The 16,539-nt window shown below is 37.0% G+C and overlaps 1 protein-coding gene across 1 annotated transcript in view; it reads left to right on the plus strand.

The window, feature by feature from the left end:
• Nucleotides 1–16,539, plus strand: part of LOC150084187 (rho guanine nucleotide exchange factor 7-like) — a 276,673-nt gene that overhangs the window by 57,880 nt on the left and 202,254 nt on the right. The gene's annotated exons all lie outside the window — the stretch shown is intronic.

Here is a 16,539-nt window from a genome sequence, read left to right on the forward strand (position 1 = left end):
TCATATGCTTCTGATGTTAAACCTAGTGGCAGTTATGCTCCTATTTGTTAACAAGTGCAGTTGCACAGAACCTGTCAAGTTCCCAACTTTGTTTTTATTTCTAGTAAAGTGTTAGGTTTATTAAATTCTGCTTGCAGTATACTAATATTTCTTCTTTTCTTAATGGATTTCAATACTGATTATATGTAAATTAATTTTTAATAAAAAAATTAAATATCTAAAAAAACTTTTTAAAAATATTTTTAGGCATGTTATTTAAAAAAAAACAAAAAAGAGCAATTCTGCTGAAAATGAAGGAAAAAAAGTTAGTTATAAAATACAAACATGAAACCAATAGTCACTTCTATTTTTTCTAGTTCAGAGAACCATTGAGTACAAAATTTAGGTATGATACTTATATATGTGCTCATATTAATGTGTGTCAAATAAATAAAGGAACATCTTATTTAATGTATGCGGTGAGTTATATATCAGGTGCATCAGAAAATAATAATAATTCATGATTTATAACAAAAAAAAAAAAAAAAACAGCATCAGTAACCTTTTTGTGTGAACCAGGAACATTTTTTTCCTGTCTCTGCCATATTGCTCATTTCATGACTCCACAGTATGCACAAATTGTACAAGTGAGATACCAAGTGAGCAACAAGTTTACAAAGCTTTAAAAATAGGAATGAAGAGAAGATTCTGAAAATTTATTTGTTCTTTTTTTTTTTATCACTGAAGATTTCAGTGAAAGGGGACATGCATTTCACCATAATAAGATAAAACCCACAGAATTCAAGCTATTGATATTATCACAAATGCAATAAGATAGTTTACTTACTGTTTATAATGAATTGCACTAACAGAAAAGCCCAATAAACTGTAAAGTGCAAATTATTTTTGTTTTATGGTCATGACCTTCAGAAATGTGCTTCAGTAAATTGTGAGCTGGTGTAAGGTGATAGTGTGTTTCCACCTTAACCCTGTGAAGTCTTTACAGAAAATTTCATTTTGACCATTACATGACTCCGACCAAGAGAATAAGCGTAAATCTACCAAGAAAAGAAAAGCGATGATTTGGATCAGAAAATTAAAATAATAAGGATATATAATAATGGTCAAACATTAACAAGTATCACACGGAATTAAATTTGTCAGTATAAATAGTGAACACAATAAAGGACAAAGAAAGAATAAGAGAAGCAATCGGCACCAACGAAGTCAACTATAATAACCAAGGCTACGAAATACATATCAGTTTTTACAGTACAGTAACATGTGTTTTTCCTTCCTTTTATGTTTTCTTTTCTTATTTACTACTCCAGATACTCCAGAGCTGTCCCCAGATAAAGTTTTTAATTGAACTAATTAAAAATATACAGCAGACTCGATTTACCGGGATTGAATTAACCGGGACAGTTCAAGGCTCCAAATTTAAAAAAAAAAAAATCAACCAGAAATCATTAAATTCAAGTACTCGAATAACAAAATAGATATAAACAGATGTTTTGCAAGTCATAAATAAGCGACAAGAAGTGGACGTTATAAGTCGTCATTGGGAGATTAGCAAGCCAACCCTCACTGTCTTCACATCCACCGCTCAAAAAAATAAGAAAAGAAAAATGTTTAGTTTGTTTTGGTGCATCGCGTTGATTGTTGTGTTCCGTTGCACCACAAAAAGACAAATTTCGTTTCATTATTTAGGTCAGAGATGTAAATTTTTTTTTTATAGTAAATATATTTTTTTTTGTTTAGTAGAAATTGCAAAAATGATAGGTAAAAGCTTTCAGTTAAAAAAAAAAAACTTGAAATTATTCAAAAGTTTGAAAACTGAAAACAGTGCACCGGTTAAATTTATAATGAACCATTATAATGTTGGTGACCAAATCATACACAACATCGTAAAAAATGAAGGGAAGCTATTATATTTAAAATGGATGTCATAAAAAATGAAGGGAAGCATCATATTGGCCACGCGAGCAGTGTGTGGTAAGTTTTTTCATTTTTTATCTATTGCCATATTTTTTACATAGGTTGCTGAACATTTTTTGATACAGTAAGTCCACAAACTTACAACTTGGGATGTAAATATTTTTTTTACTCTTTTTTTTTTTTTTTTTTTTTTAGGATCGTAAAATTTAAAACAAACAAATAAAATTATAATAAGCAATCAGTAACAAAGATCATGGCACGCACAAATTGCAAACGTGAGATACAGAGTAACAAGCAAAAAAAAATAGGAGAACAAAGATTCTTAAAATTTATTTGTTTTCTTTTATGACTCAAGATTTCAGTGAAGGGGACACACATTTCATCATAATAATGTAAAAACCCACAGAATTCCAGCTATTGGTATTATTGCAAATGCAATAAAATTGAGTTTACTACCCGTTTATAATTAGATGCACAAACAGAAAAAGTCCAATAAACCGAAAACTGCAAATTGTTTTTATCTGGTAGTGACCTCCAGAAATGTGCTTTAGTAAAATTTGAGCTCATGCAGGGTGATAATAGTGAGTTTTTGCCTTAACCCTGTGAAATTCTGTACAGAAAACTTCATTTTGACTGTTATCAAGGACCAGTCAGGTTTTCACGTGTAGGTTCTCATAGGAGTGGCCTGGATATGGGAAAAGCATACAAAAGGAACATCATGAGGTGCAGAAATGATGATGGAAACAACAACAACAACAACAATGGAAACAAAACGGTACAGAGGGACTTTATTCAAAAATGGCAACTTAGCACTGGCTGCCATGATACAGATGCATCACTGCCAAAGAAGGAACAAAGGGAAGAGGTGGTCCTCAGTAGGAGATATGGCCACCCCTAATGTCGATGCAGGCTTTGCACCACTTGTCCATACTTAGAATAATGTTGTTGATAAGTTCTTACGTAAAATCGTCCATGCCTCTGTCAGCGCCATCTTCAGCTGGCGAACATTTTCTCGTGGGTGTGGACGTGCCGTTAGGCATCTATCCAGAGCGTCCCATATGTGTTTGGTGGGAGTTATGGGGAGTTTAATGGCGCAAAAGCAACTATGGCTATAATGAGTGTTTGATGGGATTTAGATCGATTGTACGAGCAGGCCAATCCATACGAACAATGTCCTCATTTTCCAAACGCATATCAACAGCTACAGCTGCAGTGTGATGTGGGGTGTGGTGTTATCATCCACAAACATGAACTTGTGGACAATGGCACCTCGGAACAGATGCACATGGGGAAAGATTACCTCAGTACAGTAATGTGCACTGTTTACAGTACTGCCTTCCAGTATTTGGAGTTGTGTACGTCCATCCAAGATAACGCCTCCCCAGATGAGAACGCCTCGACAATCATATTGATCCCTTTCAGTGATGTTTGCAAGGTGATACCGTGTTTGTTTGTTATTTGGTTTTTAGAAGCATTAGCAACTAAGGCCATATTGCTCCAGGGATATGCGGTGGTCATTCCCTGACCTTTCCGCATCCTCCGTATTTGGTGGTCACAGGCTCGAACCTCGGTCTAATCAAGAAGCATGTGCTACACACTGCTGCTCCTGCCCACTTGGCTATGGAGGCATCGGTGATAACGAAGATAACGTGTGCCAACCTCTCACCAGATTAGACAACATCCGGAATCGCCGCTGAGGCTGAATCTACTCTCATCAGTAAAGCGTACCTCACCCCATTGCCCTGCTGTCCAGTCCTTGTGTTTGATGTATCACTGTAAACAGAGTCTCCGATGGGCAGATGTTAAAGTCAACCTTTGTGGAGTCACCTGGCCATAGTAAACCACGATATCCTGCATCCTGTGCAACTGGTTTGCAATGGATCCCACTGTCTGGTGTCGGTCCCTCTTGGCCTGTAGGAGTATATAGTGGTGATCGTTGGGTGTTGTTTTTCTTGGACAACCACCATTGGTCCTTCGAACAGATGTACCTGTCGTTCTCTTGGCCAACCACACACGTGAGATGATGCTATGGGTGATACCGAACCCTGCAGCCACACTCTTTGCACTTCGACCTTCCTCAAGCTTCCCAATTATTCGACCGGAGGTAAAATTATTCAGATGTTGTGTACTGGCCATTTCTTTGTCTGTAGTACTGTATGAAACCAATCAAACGTCTGTAACAATCGTGCTCACCATTTGGTAATTTGTGCATAACTGCAGAACTGCTGCTTTTATCTGTTTATGTGAGCCTTCTCATCACAATTCAAATTTTTGCATGTGCACCAGCTTTCTACTGAACGGCCACAGTTATGCAAATCGCCACAGGCTGCTTTGTGTAATTTTGTGGTTGTAACCTTTAGAAATAGTGTTGGTCCTGATTGGTAGTGACTATCTATCGTCTTGTATTGAGCAAATTAAAAATGGTAATTAGTACCAAAAATAGATGTAACATAAAAATTCAAAAGCTCTTAGATTTGCCGATATCCATTAAACCTTTCAGGAGTTAATAAACACTGAAGGGCCCTGAAGAGCAAGTTTTTTTTTTTTTTTTTTTTTTCTTATTTTGACTGGTTGCCCAATATTAGAGTGAAATTATTTCACTCCAATATCGATATAATCCGTAGCCGAGTGGTCAGGAGCGGGAGTGCATAGCACACGCTCTTTGAGTAGACTGGGGTTCAAGCCCCTGACTGCTGAATACGGTCGATCTGCCAACCCGCACTGGACCAGTGTGGCAGATTATGGTCCATTTTCCCTCAACATGAATTGTTGAGGAGGCTTCCATCCTGCAGTGGGTTGATAATGGCTGCACTTTACCTTTTTACATATATTTATGTATTACTTTATTCAAATTTTTTAATGTTTGGATCTTAATTCCAGGGAATTTCATCCAAAATCAGACAGCTGTCCAATTCATACTGTTTTCTTAATACAGTGGATTCCGGTTATTTGGGCCACCGGTTAATCGGGGCAGCCGTTTATTTGGGGCAAATCTTAAAAAAACAGAAGCCAATCGAGAAAATAGCCAGGGTTTACTTTGCTTAATTGGGACAGCATGCCATTTAATCGGGGCAGGAGACTGCAGCACTGGAGATTACCCTACGATTGTCTCCGATGGTACCACATGGTTCGGTTGAAATTCTGGAGGTCACAACCATAAAACAATAAAAACAATTAGCAGTCACCTGTTTTTGGGCTTTTCTGTTAGTGAAATCTATCATAAATAGACAGTAAACTCGATCTTACTGAATTTGCGATAATACTGACAGCTGGAATTCTGTGGGTTATTATGGTGAAATGTGTTTACACTTCCATGGAATCTTCAATCATATAAAAAAATTAATTTTCAGATCTCTTCATTCCTATTTTTAAAGCTTTGTAACTCGTTACTCCGTTCTCACTTGCGCATATCGTGTTACTTGCAATTTGTGTGTGCCGTGTTCTTTGTTATTGATTGCTTATCTTTTTACTGTTTTAAATTTTAACCCCCACCCAAAACTGTCAGTGAACAGAAATGTCAGCTAGTTCGTATGTGCATATTACAGTACATATTAATTATTCCCATTTATCACGTATATTCTTCCGGTTTTCACATATCATTTAATTTTTTAATTGGTAAGGTAATAAAGGGTAAATTTGTGCTTAATAGCTTTACTTTTATAGCCTGTAGATAATATTCCTCCTATTTTTTTTAATTAGAATTGCTGTTTAATAGAATTAAAATTCAATTCGTAAAAGTGATCGCAATGACCGGCACTTACTACACATCGTATAGTGAACAGTACTTTACTATGGTGAGTTAGTTGTAACGTGATTTGATTGTACAGTGACCTAATTGTAGGGGGGGTCGTACATTGTATTTTTAACTATTTACATGAAACTTGGGATAATTGGGGCAGCCGCTTAATCGGGCCAAAATGCACTAGTCCCGATGTGTCCCAAATAACCGGAATGGACTCTAGTATGAATGTATTCATGACTTCTGTAACTTCAGCTTTAAAGGTGTTTGGTCTGTAATACCCTTGCTCCGAGTATTTTCCATGACATACTACCACTCTCATTATCTCTTTGTTTCCAACTAACTCATCACACAGATTCTCTACTAACATAAATTCTAAATCTGAGAAAGCATTCATCATGCTCAAGCTGCTTTTCCTAAGAAGCATAACTCCACCAGCATTCCATTTTCCCTATCCTTCCTAAATACATTGTATATACCATGCTATAGTGAAACCCATTATCCTCTATTTGCATGTGCCACTGCTTTTCCCTTAGCCCTATTATGTTAGCATTAGTTGTCCTAACGAGGATTTTGAATTGACTCATCTTATTGAAGACACTCCTGACATTACTGTATAAACAGTTAAGATGAAGTATTCTTGTTTAGTTTACTACCTTGGCATGCTATTTGAAGTTATTTAAGCTTGTTTCCATATATTAGCTGTCTGCTTCTTTGAAATGTTGCTACCCTCAGAACATCTGGCCATATCAGCTATTGCAGCAACAAACAAGAACTGTTTAGATGTGTGTATGCAAACAGTACTTTGACCCCTATAATCAGATAAATGCATATCTGTATTATCCCCGTTCCCTTTAACCAGCAGTTCCCCTAACCCTTAAGTTAGCCTCAGTGATACTAGTAAATTAAACTAACTTTTATGAAACCCACGTGATATTAGAGTGGATATTAAGAGAGAAAAATCCATTCAAAATCACCATGTAATTAATTAGTTCCTAATTATATACTGTCAGTACAAAATACCGTATTTCCCCATGTATAAGATGCTCCTGTGTATAAAATGCATCTTAATTTTGGGACCCGAAATTTGAAAAAAAATGTATTACATAAAGTTATTGAACTCAAGTTTTATTCATCATAAAATTCATACAACTCCTCATCACTGTCAAAACTCCCATCCATTACCTCGTCCTGATCTGTCTGATGACAAATCACTGTCTTTATATATTGCCTCGTCCTCAGTTCCATCTATGGCATTTGAAATGCCACACTTCTTAAATGACTTGACAACGATCTCAATCTTGATATTATCCCAGGTACAAACTTCTATAGTTGGTTTCTGCACTCTTCCTGCTGGTGTTAAGTTGTCCCCAGAAGACTTCATCCATTGGTTCCATTCGTCCCTCATGGCAGCTCTGAAGGGTTTGTTAATGCTGACATCAAGTGGTTGGAGCTGGGATGTCAAGCCTCCAGGTATGACGGCAAGTTTTGTTTTTTGCTCTGCAGCAATCTTCTTTGTGTTTTTTGTTATGTGTGCCCTGAACTGACCAAGCACCAATAGGGCAGGTTTGCGTAAGAGCCCACCTGGTCTCCTGCTCCAAACTTTCTCAAATCAGATCTTCATCCCATCCTGATCCATCCAACACTTGTCATGAATGTGGACAATCACTCCTTGAGGAATGTCTTCTTTTGGCATTGTTTTGCGTTTGAAAATCAGCATAGGAGGCAGCTTGGTTCTGTTGGCACAACAAGCTAGAACAGCTGTATAATGGCTCTTTTCATGTCCACTTGTCTTCACAGTTACAGTTTTCGCCCCCTTCTTATCAACAATTCTGTTACTTGGGACATCAAATTGAAGGGGGACTTTGTCCATATTTGCAATCTGTCCCAACTCAAACTGATGTGTCTTCTGACATTGAATGACAAAACGATGAAATTCAGGCATCTTTTGGACAAGTCTGGTGTGTGTATGCATGCTTAGTCCATTCCGTTTCATGAACCTGAAGCACCAATTGTGTCCTTTTTTGAAATCAGTAACTTCTTTTTCATCAGCAGTTCTTCTTGCCTCATGCTGAACCATCTTTGTGGACACAGGAATTCCAATTGCCCTTTGCTCTTTAATCTATATCTTCAGTTCCCTCTCTAAATCAGGCCATTTTGCTGACTTGCCTCTCATGGCCTTCTTCTGCCGTTGCGTTTTCAGTAGGGTTTCTTCTTCCCTTAGCCAGTCTCGGATTGTTTTCTCAGTTGGAGGAGGACCAAACTTATGTTCAGCAGCACGATTTATTCACTTTTGCAAACTGGATCACTTTTAACTTGAATTCAGCACTGTACGAAAATCTTTTCTGAGCCATTTCTGGACAGAACGTGGCAAAACGTAACCTAATATACCTGTAACAAGTGCCAAACAATGAGCACAAAGACAACAAGCGGGAAATGCAAGTAAAAAAATCTACAACCACTGTATAAGACGCACCCAGTTTTTAGACCCCAAATTTTTCGAAAAAGGGTGCGTCTTATACATGGGGAAATACGGTAATATTCCTTCTGCTTACAAATGTGATTTGCACCATTAAAATTTTCCCCCAAAAGCCTTGTAGAGTCACTCAGATCTTGAGCTAATCTACAAGGCTTTCAGTATACACCGATGAGCCAAAACATTATGACCGAAGCAACTGCGGGTGAACTACGGCGTGCGTGTGGGTTGGGACACGGTATAAAAAACACGTGATACTGAGCTTCGTTAATCAGTGTTACTCTTGTTCTTCAGATGGGAAAGGCAGCGGACTTAAGCGAGTTTGACAAAGGCGAAATTATAATGGACAGGCGACTGGGTCAGAGCATATCCGAAATGGTACGGCTGGCAGAATGCTCACGGTCAGCTGTGGTTAGTACCTACCGAAAGTGGTTCGAAGGAGGGGGAACCCACGAACCACCGGCCAGGTGTTGGACAACCACAGCTCATCAATTCGCGAGGTGAGTGAAGGCTCTCCCAGATGGTATGTGGCAACAGAATGGCGACTGTGGCGCCACTCACTGGTAATTGGAATGCTGGTGACAGGAGTAATGTGTCACAACACGCAATACATCAAACTCTGCCGAAAATGGAGCTGCGTAGCCGCAGGCCACTCCAAGTGCCCAAGCTAACCACAGTTCACCGGATACAGTGCTTACAATGGGCACATGAGCATCGAAACTGGACCTTGAGTGATTGGAAGAAGCTCGTCTGGTCCGATGAATCACGTTTCCTATTGCACCATGTGGATGGCTGGGTATGTGTGCGTCATTTACCTGGGGAAATGATGCACCATGGGACGTAAACAAGCCGGTGGCGGCAATATCGGGCACTCTGACTTCTACCCATGTGCCGGGCACTCTGACTTCTACCCATGTGCCGGGCACTCTGACGTCTACCACCTACCTAAACATCATTGCTTAACAAGTTCACCCTTTCATTGCAACGGTCTTCCCCTCTGGCCAAGCCGTCTTTCAGCAGGATAATGTGCCATGCCACACTGCCCTGATTGTTTGAGACTGGTTTGCAGAACATGAGGAAGACTTCTAGGTATTTCCCTGGCCTCCAAATTCCCCATCGAGCATCTGTGGTTTGTGTTGGAACAGCAAATCCGACCTCCGGCGTCTCAACCACGAACCTTACAGGAGTTAAAGGAGCTGCTGGTTACGTGTTAGTACTAGATACCACAAGATACATTTAGAAATCTTATAGCGTCCATGCCTCGCTGAGTACGAGCTGTTTTGGTTGCACTTGGAGGACCAACATCATATTAGGTAGGTGGTCATAATGTTTTAGCTCATCAATGTATCATGCCTGGGTGGAATTGCACACATTCTGACCTAACTGTTAACATTTTTTTTTTTTTTCAGCCTTACCTATTTATATTTATCTAACAAATCATCAGTACATACGTGCACACATACAAGCAAGTTAATATACATTTATATTAATGCTCTTTTAACCCTCCCTTAAAATCTGACAATCTGTTGGTGATATCATTAATTGTTGCTTCTGGCAGACACACCCTAGTTCTTGTTCTGCTATCCTTATTATAAAAAAAATATATTTCCCTTACAATGGAACCTCCCAGTAAAACTCAGTCCTTTTGAACCAAATCAGTATTCACTTGATTATTCTGTTCTGGAGCCTGAATTGGGTATTACCTGGGAAGTTACTAGACTCTTCAATACCTAACTAGTTCCCATTTACATTTGCCTGTGGGGCTGTTTCTTCAATGCCTCAAATTCTTCTAGTAATGACCAAGATTTAAGATTAGGTTCTTGAGCATAAGCTGTGATTAGCAACTAGACTGACATTTGAATACATACCATATGTTGTGCAAGCAGTGAACTTGTGGATTTTGTCTCAACTACTGTTAATTTATGAAATATCACAACGTAACTTTTATAAAAATTTAATTTTTAATATTATCAAAATTAAATTTAAAAATTCACAGAAAATAACATTTTACAAAATTAAATGTACAGTATGCTAAAGAAATTAAGCAGAAGCAAAAATTATTCTACTGAATTCTTTTATCAAAACCATTAATCCATTAATTCACTCATCCACAGAGCAAAGGGAGAAATGTCCACTCACTGACTGCCAACTGTTGATTTTAATAACAAAATCTACAGTTGGTATACTCTTAAACTGACACTGTGAATACATTCCCAAAATGCTTTATCCTATGATTCATATTTTTTATGATGCCAGCACCTCCTATAATATCTACTAAAATTATTACAGCCATTTCTCTATAACTACTAGTACTATGGTAGAATGGTGGTTTGCAAAGTCACATATAAACATATGCTAATCTAAAAAAATGATGATAATTGTATTAAAAGCAAAATATTTATAATTGCAATTTATTAACATATTAAGAAGTTTTCAGTTTATTAAGGGAATTTTAACTTTCTGATTTAATTATTTAAATCAGAATGTTATCATGCATTGTTGAACATGATTCATCTTTAATATGATGCCATCTCCTGTATTGCCCAAAATTACTATAACCTTCTACTATGTAACTACTAGCAGTGTGGCAAAATGGTTGTTGAAATCATAAATAAGGTGCTAAGTTACATATAAACACATTCACAAAAAAATAAATTAAAATAATGATCACTTGGATTTAAGCAAAGCATGTTAATAAACTGCAATTACATAATTGCAATTTTATTAATATAATCTTTGTCATATTATAAAAAAATATTTATTGATTTCTTTACTCACAACCAAGTAATAGATTTATATTTTCACAATATAATGCGTTAAAAGACTAATTCAATATAAAGTGATTCAGAATGTTTTGTTGTTTTAATATGTATGGTCAAAAAAAAATGTATACATGTAGCTGAGTGGTTAGACATAAGGGTACAGAAGCTCACATGCTTTGAGTGGACTGTAGTCCAAGTCTGCATAACTGCTAAATAAGGTAAATGCTTGTCTTCGTTGTCAAAATAATTAATATGAACTCTTCTGATGTAGTGGTCATGCCAGAGTGTAAACAGGAACATTCCAAATTATTGCTATTTTATATGTTAATACAGTACCCCCATAATTTAATGAAGTTTAATTTAATTAATGTTGGAAATAATGGACAGCATCCTCTGAACTAAGCTTTTCATCTGTAAGGCACCTGGTGACATCAAATACTTGTCTGTGGTGGTATTTACTGATGGTAAAACAAATTTAATGTTAATTTATCTCACATTTAATGAGAGAATTGATTTTGCTTACATTTTTAACACAGATAATCATACAGAAAAACTGAAATACTATGAAGCATTTTTGTTTTTTTATAACCACTGAAACAACTTATTATTGATTTTTTTTTTATGAAAACCCAAAACATGAGAAGTATTAGAACCAACAGTACTTAGTACAGTGCATGAATTGAATGTTGAGAAGATGAAATAAGATATTTGTTGACATTAGACTTGAATTTCTGTAGATTGTAATTTTCAGGAATTATGTATGAAGGAAGGATTTTCCAGAAAACAGAAGTTGAGTGAATATATGTGGAAGAAGAAAAGTTGATTCTATGAGTTTGAAGTTCAACAGTAAAAGGATGTTGACTGGTTGCTGTACATGTTTGGACTGCTTTGGAAGAAAGAGTGGCAATTATAGAAACTAATTCAGAAGAACAGTTCCCATGAAAATATCTATAGAAAAGGCATGCAGCAGAAACAGAATGTCTATGAGACAGAGAGTGAAGAGACTCTCTTAGAAATGAGTCATTAATTAACCTAACTGCTCTCTTTTGAATAAAATCTAGAAACCTGAGAGAAGTTTTGGTGGCACCACCCCAGATGTGGGTACAATATTCCATGGTAGAGTGGATTTGTGATTTGTACAGAGTGAACCACTGTTTGGAAGAAAAGTAACACTGAGAGCGAAAGAGAAAATACAGTTTTTCAGATGAGATTTATTTCATCTTAATTTATTTCAGATGAAATAAATTATCTTTGCCCCACTGGAGAATTACCTGGAGATCGGCATTTAAGGAATTGGTAGTTTATATTCTAAGGTTGAAGCTGTTTGTGCAGGGCAAGGTTTCTCAAATTGGAAGGTGGAATGCGATGTGCTATCATCAACAAAACTATGGATAGGATTTCCAGTCAATGAAAGAAGGTCATTAATATATAAGAGAAAAAGAACAGGAGAAATAACTGAACCTTCTGGAACACCAGCATTAGTGGTTGAAGTTAGAAGACAGCCATCTACCATCACCCTCAGTGAGTGGTCAGAGGGAAAACTGGATACCCAACAGTTGGCAAACCATAAGATGGAAGCTTATTTAGAAGACCTGTATGCCAAATACAATCAAAAGCCCTTGAAATGTTAAGAGCAACTGCTTGAGTTTCACCAAACTTTTTCATTGAATTTGTCCATAGATGGGTAACATAAGCCCTATATCACCAGTGGATCGACACTGACAGAATCCATATTGGTGACCATTGATCAGATGGAAAGTTTCTAGATATTGTAAGATCTAGAAAAAGTAAGAGTTGACTGTTAATTGATTTCTCCATTATTTTTGAAAGGGTAGAAGTAGATGCAATGAGACGATAATTGGATGGGAGGGATTTGTCACCCTTTTTAGGAACTGGCTGGAAATGAGAAAATTTTCAAGTAGAATGAAAAATGCCTTTGGAATAAGAAAGTGAAAAAAAAGACGACACAGAACAGAACTAAGTTCAGGATCATAGGTTTTAAGAACTAGTGGAGAAATACCATCAGGGCCTGGAGCTTTCCTAGCATCAAGATTGATTAAAAACCTGACAGAAGACCATGGGAATGGTAGAAGGTAGTTTACCAAGATCATCAATACACGAGTTGGAACAGCAGTTGGAACAGTGGCAGTATTTCTCTCTACTATCATTTCGGCTGCCCTTCCACCTGAGTATAGCAGCTTCTCCGCAGAACTTCATACAATAAAATTAGCTTTAGACAACCTGAATCTCTGCCCATCTATAAAATATGTTGTATACACAGACTCTCTCAGCTCAATAACTGCAATGCAAAACTCCTCCTACAAGGCTCACCCTGTGTTAAATCAAATCAGAAGACTCCTATTACAAATTGAAGAATGTCATCAATCAGTGACCTTTTGCTGGATCCCAGCATATTCGGGGACAAAGAGTAACGAACTTACTGATGAAACTGCTAAAAATCCGTCAACTTTTGATTTAACCTCCATTCCAGTTCCAGCTTCTGATTACTGTCACATCATACAAACAGCATGTTTCGTGAAGTGGAAAGAGATATGGCACACCCAAACAATAATAAACTCTACCAGTTGAAACACGATCCAAAGCATTGGCACTCTAGCACCAAAACAGTGCGAAGAGAAGAAGTGGTTCTTGGGGCACATGGGCACATATTGGACACACATATCTGACCCACCTCCATCTGCTCCGAGGCGAAGATCCTCTTCAATGTCCATACTGTTCACAAAATTTAACAGTCAAACATATTCTGATTGACTGCCCTCACTATCAACAGGACAGAACATCCATCCTGTGTTCCCTGAGAAATCTACAAGAACCAATGACATTACAACATATTATTGGAGATGATGCAAACATAGAGTTTTTCTATTATCTGAAAATAATTGGGCTATATGATAAATTCTAAAATATCTCTGTAAACACAACCAAGTTGTTATGCCTAAATTATATTTTTAACTACGCGTAATTTTTGTTTTTTAGCATTTTCATGTGAATAGGCGCATTATAGCCACAGCAGCTTATGCACCGTTAAACCCCTATAACACACACACACGAGTTGGAAGAAAAATAGGGTGCTAACAGATTAGCTTTATCTTTGGCTGAAGTGGCAATAGAACCATCTGGTTTTGACGGAGGTGTAAACAGAGATGGACAAAAGTTGTGGCCAGTTGTTTGGCAAGAGATCAGAATGCTTGGCTTTGGACAAGAAGCAAGTTTTATTACTCTTAGCCTGTTCGAAATCTAGTTTGGACTGATTAATAACTGCTTTACAATTGTTGCGAGCTTTGGCGTTGGCAGAAAATGAACCTGGAGATTTTTAAACAAGTCATATATGATATGCAGCATTCTTCTCTTGAACAGCCTTAGCACATTTATTGGAAAAGCGAGGTTTAGATAAAGGGCAAGATTTTAAGGTGAAGTGTGGAATAAAGGATTCCATCACTACAAGAATAATTTCACTGACATGATCTGAGCAAAAATTGACATCAGAAAAGTTGAAACAGTAGTCTGATCAAGGAAAAGAAGGAAAGAAATTTTGTAGGTCATCCCATTTTGCATTCTTGTAATGCCAAACAACACAAGGTTGAGAATTTCCAAGAGAGAAAGGCTCCATTGGAGAAGAGACCATCACCAAGTTGTGATCTGAGGTGTCTGGAGGACCACTTACCTCAACTTTGTACTTGAAGATTGTTTGTGAGAAAAAGGTCAAGCTTGTTGGCTGCATGGTTAGAGTGATTAGTGCAGTTTGGAGAACGATAGTGGTAACAGATGAATTTTACAGTATGTTGTAGAGAGATTTTAAGCCGAAGAAGATCAAAAAGAGCAGATTCCAAATTACCATATCTCTGAGAGGGAAAACAGAACGGACATATGCACAAGTATCACCTTTGAAACAAAAGGATTCATGCAGCGAATAATTCGGACAACTGAGATGAGTAGTGGTTGAATCAACCAACAACAGATTCTGTTAGAAAAAGTATGTGAGGTTTGGCAGACTGTAAGTGGGAATGAAAAAGAGATTAGAACTGAGACCATTATATATTTGAGAAATTAATGAAGAAGTGTTTGGGAGGTTTAGATCTTTTTGATAATTTTGACAATTTTGACATTCTTCTATTATTTTGACAATAGAAATACATGTATACAGTTTTGTCATGTATATCATGTATACAGTTTTGTTGATATGAAGATACTATAAACAAAACCAAATCCATGCAATTTTGCACCCTTTACAAGATTCATATTCTAGGGAAGCCAGGGAAATTAATCTTTATCCAAAACACTTTACAGGGTGTTGGTAATTAATTGTTTACTCACCTTCGTCACCTGCTTAGTGGGTTGGAAGTCAGTAAGGAGTTGTCATAATCTCTAGAGAGGGTACTCAAGAGTATTGATGTGGAAAGAAGTCTTCTGGCCAGCTGAAATCACTTGAATCATTACAGCGAAATGATTAAAATTATTCAGTCACTTTGAAATTATTGTTTAGTGTGTTGCAGGAGCTAGTGAGTAAATAATTGAGGCAAATTACTCATTTGGGTCATTGAACATTCAAGAGATTCAATGAACAACCTATGGATCTTTGTTCACTAGATAGAATGATTCATTCTATCTAATGAACAAAAGAAATTATTGTGGGCGGTGGTGGGGGAGCCTGTGTGTGTGTGTGTGTGTGTGTGTGTGTGTGTGTGTGTGTGTGTGTGTGTGTGTGTGTGTGTGTGTGTGTGTGTGTAAATTTTAGGCATACTACTGATTCAGTCTGCGCATCAAGTAATGAAGTACATTCTATTGAAAATTATCAAAGTAAATTGTTTCTGAAACAGCCAAATGAGTGAATGATTAAAGCAACATTTCTTAGAATAATCTGTTAATTCTGCATTTTGTAAACCGGTTGAAACCTATTGAATTGGTTGGGATAACAACAGGAATGATATTTGGTAATCCATTACAGTTGCTCTTGTTCCTATCACTGCAGCTCACCTCTCTATACTTCTTTCAACCATTGGACATTTTTTATTTTGCAGTCAAGAGCCAGCTTGATTTTTTGAAATCTAGATTTGCCCTTAGTAAACCGTTTGGTATTTCCAGCCTACATGGTTTTTTTTTGGGCGGGGGAGTGGACAATAACAGTGTAGGAAAATAAAACATCCGAAAATGTCTTAAATACTTTTAATATTGCACTGCTGAGAAGGGACATGATGGGTTTCTCGCAAAAGGTACCTTTGTGCAAATATTGCTGATTCAAGGTTAATGACAAAATTTCTCTACCCATAGAGACAGTTCTAGTGGAGTAGATTTTGCAGTGAAATTTTGTTTCTGCAGAATAACTACATAAAAGCACCTGTCAAGTGTTGCATGAGCAATCTTGCAGCTGTTCAAAAACATGACTACTAAACAAATTTAGTAGTCGTGAACACTGCATAATTTTGATAATGAAAGCAACTAATAGAACTAGTGGTGTGTGCGTGCACGCGTTTAAATATGTTTATGTACATAATAATATTAAGGAGAAATGCCTGTGTATGCACATTTTTAAATTTCATACCCATTACAATTTTATAAATTGGAAAATGGAAAATGACACATTAAAAAAAAAAAAAAAAAATTCAGGTTTTTCAGCAAAGAATTTG

The sequence above is a fragment of the Mastigoproctus giganteus genome, chromosome 6 (genome assembly GCF_048544385.1).
Source record: "Mastigoproctus giganteus isolate SK-2022 chromosome 6, ASM4854438v1, whole genome shotgun sequence".
In the NCBI taxonomy this organism is placed as follows: Eukaryota; Metazoa; Arthropoda; class Arachnida; order Uropygi; family Thelyphonidae; genus Mastigoproctus; species Mastigoproctus giganteus.